This window comes from Electrona antarctica, assembly GCF_951216825.1.
Source record: "Electrona antarctica genome assembly, chromosome: 8".
NCBI classification, from domain to species: Eukaryota; Metazoa; Chordata; class Actinopteri; order Myctophiformes; family Myctophidae; genus Electrona; species Electrona antarctica.
Window position 1 is genome coordinate 28,298,556 of NC_136789.1, and position 5,000 is coordinate 28,303,555.

The 5,000-nt window shown below is 52.1% G+C and overlaps 1 protein-coding gene across 2 annotated transcripts in view; it reads right to left on the reverse strand.

Annotated features, from left to right (window-relative positions):
• Positions 1-5,000, reverse strand: part of dbn1 (drebrin 1) — a 130,820-nt gene that overhangs the window by 60,403 nt on the left and 65,417 nt on the right. The window lies entirely within an intron of this gene.

The window sequence follows — 5,000 nt, forward strand, 5'->3', positions numbered from 1 at the left end:
TCCCATTTTTGGTGCTGAGCCAAACTAACAGATAATCATGAAGAAAAGCAAAGGCTCGCAACTCACTTTTGTAATGTATTTATTCACAATCACAGCAGGTCAGGACATACAACGTTTACACCGGTATTGGTCATTATCAAGTCCTATACTACAAATACAAATACAAATACAAATGTAGTTGACTCACTGGTAGCTGACCAGTACAACCACAGCCTTCTACGTACGTACTGTTGGCCACTGGTAGCTGACCAGTACAACCACAGCCTTCTACGTACGTACTGTTGGCCACTGGTAGCTGACCAGTACAACCACAGCCTTCTACATACGTACTGTTGGCCACTGGTAGCTGACCAGTACAACCACAGCCTTCTACGTACGTACTGTTGGCCACTGGTAGCTGACCAGTACAACCACAGCCTTCTACGTACGTACTGTTGGCCACTGGTAGCTGACCAGTACAACCACAGCCTTCTACATACGTACTGTTGGCCACTGGTAGCTGACCAGTACAACCACAGCCTTCTACGTACGTACTGTTGGCCACTGGTAGCTGACCAGTACAACCACAGCCTTCTACGTACGTACTGTTGGCCACTGGTAGCTGACCAGTACAACCACAGCCTACTACTGTTGGTCACTGGGAGCTGACCAGTACAACCACAGCCTACTACTGTTGGTCACTGGGAGCTGACCAGTACAACCACAGCCTACTACTGTTGGTCACTGGGAGCTGACCAGTACAACCACAGCCTTCTACGTGCTGTTGACCACTGGGAGCTGACCAGTACAACCACAGCCTTCTACGTGCTGTTGACCACTGGGAGCTGACCAGTTCAACCACAGCCTTCTACGTACTGTTGACCACTGGGAGCTGACCAGTACAACCACAGCCTTCTATGTACGTACTGTTGCCCACTGGGAGCTGACCAGTACAACCACAGCCTTCTACGTGCTGTTGACCACTGGGAGCTGACCAGTACAACCACAGCCTTCTACGTGCTGTTGACCACTGTGAGCTGACCAGTACAACCACAGCCTTCTATGTACGTGCTGTTGACCACTGGGAGCTGACCAGTACAACCACAGCCTTCTACGTACGTACTGTTGACCACTGGTAGCTGACCAGTACAACCACAGCCTTCTACATGCTGTTGACCACTGGGAGCTGACCAGTACAACCACAGCCTTCTACGTGCTGTAGACCACTGGGAGCTGACCAGTACAACCACAGCCTTCTACGTGCTGTAGACCACTGGGAGCTGACCAGTACAACCACAGCCTTCTACGTGCTGTAGACCACTGGGAGCTGACCAGTACAACCACAGCCTTCTATGTACGTGCTGTTGACCACTGGGAGCTGACCAGTACAACCACAGCCTTCTACGTACGTACTGTTGACCACTGGGAGCTGACCAGTACAACCACAGCCTTCTACGTACGTACTGTTGACCACTGGTAGCTGACCAGTACAACCACAGCCTTCTACTGTTGACCACTGGGAGCTGACCAGTACAACCACAGCCTTCTACGTACTGTTGACCACTGGGAGCTGACCAGTACAACCACAGCCTTCTACGTACTGTTGACCACTGGGAGCTGACCAGTACAACCACATCTTTCTATGTACGTACTGTTGACCACTGGGAGCTGACCAGTACAACCACAGCCTTCTATGTACGTGCTGTTGACCACTGGGAGCTGACCAGTACAACCACTGGATTCTACTGTTGAATAATGGATTTAATTCCACTAATAATATAAGATTTGAATGCATTTCACAAGGTAGTACTTGGGAGAGGAGAGGAGTCACTATACCCCACTCTGTAGGAGGAGAGGAGGGGAGAGGAAGAGGAAGAGGAAGAGGAAGAGGGGAGGGGAGGGGAGGAGAGGAGAGGAGAGGAGGAGAGGAGAGGAGAGGAGAGGAGAGGAGGAGAGGAGAGGAGAGGCTGTTGAAGACACAGAGGATGTACAGTAACTGAGAACAGAGCAATTTAGCTCAGTTCACGTGCACACACACGTGTGCACACACGCACGCGCACACACACACACGTGCGCACACACACACACGTGCACGCATGCACACACACACACACACACACACATGGCGGTGTCTGGAACTGTTTAATGCTGTGAATTGTGGGTAATCTGTCTCTGCTTCTTCTAAACAGACAGACAGACAGACAGACAGACAGACAGACAGACAGACAGACAGACAGCTGGGGACCCCCTGGAACTCCCTCAAGGACCCCACTTTGGGCATACTGTATGTATACTGTACATGAGCTTTAGATTCAGCCTTGGATTGGATTGAGGTTATAGTGAAATTGCCCTGTAATCTTTGGGGATTTATATAGGGGGGAGGAGGGGGGGGGGGGGATTACGACAGCATAGCAGACTGTAGATTATGGCAGATTATTAAAATTACTGAAGTGGAAAAAAAATATGCAGGTGACCCTCCACATAATACGCATGTAATACAACAGTCCAGTGTGTGTGCGTGCATGCGTGCGTGCATCGTGCATGCGTGCGTGCGCGCGTGCATGCGGGTTGAGGATTACCATAATATGCTCCAGGCATTCAATTCTGACCTTCATCTCACTTGGCCTCTCCTCGCCTCTCCTCTCCTCCATCCAGCTGTCTCACTCTCTGGGTCCACGCTACCTGTCTCACTCTCTGGGTCCACGCTACCTGTCTCACTCTCTGGGTCCACGCTACCTGTCTCACTCTCTGGGTCCACGCTACCTGTCTCTCTCTCTGGGTCCACGCTACCCGTCTCACTCTCTGGGTCCACGCTACCCGTCTCACTCTCTGGGTTCAGGCTACCTGTCTCACTCTCTGGGTTCACGCTACCTGTCTCACTCTCTGGGTTCACGCTACCTGTCTCACTCTCTGGGTCCACGCTACCCGTCTCACTCTCTGGGTCCACGCTACCTGTCTCACTCTCTGGGTCCACGCTACCTGTCTCACTATCTGGGTCCACGCTACCTGTCTCACTCTCTGGGTGCACGCTACCTGTCTCACTCTCTGGGTTCACGCTACCTGTCTCACTCTCTGGGTCCACGCTACCTGTCTCACTCTCTGGGTCCACGCTACCTGTCTCACTCTCTGGGTCCACGCTACCTGTCTCACTCTCTGGGTCCACGCTACCTGTCTCTCTCTCTGGGTCCACGCTACCTGTCTCTCTCTCTGGGTCCACGCTACCTGTCTCACTATCTGGGTCCACGCTACCTGTCTCACTCTCTGGGTCCACGCTACCTGTCTCACTCTCTGGGTCAACACGCTACCTGTCTCACTCTCTGGGTCCACACGCTACCCGTCTCACTCTCTGGGTCCACGCTACCCGTCTCACTCTCTGGGTCCACGCTACCTGTCTCACTCTCTGGGTCCACGCCACCTTTCTCACTCTCTGGGTCCACGCTACCTGTCTCACTATCTGGGTCCACGCTACCTGTCTCACTCTCTGGGTCCACGCTACCTGTCTCACTCTCTGGGTCCACGCTACCCGTCTCACTCTCTGGGTCCACGCTACCTGTCTCACTCTCTGGGTCCACTACTCTTCCTGTCGGCTGAATAATTCAAACAGAGTGGGAGCTGTTTCTGCTAATGTACTGTAACCTACTACAGCCTAAGGTCTCTCCCCCCCTCTCTCTCTCTCCCTCTCTCTCCCCCCTCTCCCCCCCTCTCTATCTCTCCCTCTCCCTCTCCCCCCCTCTCTCTCTCCCTCTCTCTCCCCCCTCTCCCCCCCCTCTCTCTCTCTCCCTCTCTCTCCCCCCTCTCTCCCTCTCCCTCCCCCCCTCTCTATCTCTCCCTCTCCCTCTCCCTCTAGCCCTCTCTCTCGAACATTATAGTGAGCTGTTGAGATGAAACTCAGAAGAATCTCCATCTTAGATCCAAACTGTTTTGATGAAATGCGTGTCAGATCGTTGTGGTTCCATCATGTTAGTGGAACCGTTTACAAGAACACCATGTCCCGGTTACCAGGGCTGTGTCAGTATGTACCCATATAGGGCTGTGTCAGTATGGACCCACAGGGCTGTGTCAGTATGTACCCATATAGGGCTGTGTCAGTATGTACCCATATAGGGCTGTGTCAGTATGGACCCACAGGGCTGTGTCAGTATGTACCCATATAGGGCTGTGTCAGTATGTACCCATATAGGGCTGTGTCAGTATGGACCCACAGGGCTGTGTCAGTATGGACCCATATAGGGCTGTGTCAGTATGTACCCATATAGGGCTGTGTCAGTATGTATACCCATATAGGGCTGTGTCAGTATGGACCCATATAGGGCTGTGTCAGTATGTACCCATATAGGGCTGTGTCAGTATGTACCCATATAGGGCTGTGTCAGTATGGACCCATATAGGGCTGTGTCAGTATGTACCCATATAGGGCTGTGTCAGTATGTACCCATATAGGGCTGTGTCAGTATGGACCCACAGGGCTGTGTCAGTATGTACCCATATAGGGCTGTGTCAGTATGTACCCATATAGGGCTGTGTCAGTATGGACCCACAGGGCTGTGTCAGTATGTACCCATAGGGCTGTGTCAGTATGTACCCATATAGGGCTGTGTCAGTATGGACCCACAGGGCTGTGTCAGTATGTACCCATATAGGGCTGTGTCAGTATGTACCCATATAGGGCTGTGTCAGTATGTACCCATATAGGGCTGTGTCAGTATGGACCCACAGGGCTGTGTCAGTATGTACCCATATAGGGCTGTGTCAGTATGTACCCATATAGGGCTGTGTCAGTATGGACCCATATAGGGCTGTGTCAGTATGTACCCATATAGGGCTGTGTCAGTATGTACCCATATAGGGCTGTGTCAGTATGTACCCATATAGGGCTGTGTCAGTATGTACCCATATAGGGCTGTGTCAGTATGGACCCACAGGGCTGTGTCAGTATGTACCCATATAGGGCTGTGTCAGTATGTATTGGTTGCCAGGTTGTATTGGTTGCCAGGTTGTATTGGTTGCCAGGTTGTATTGGT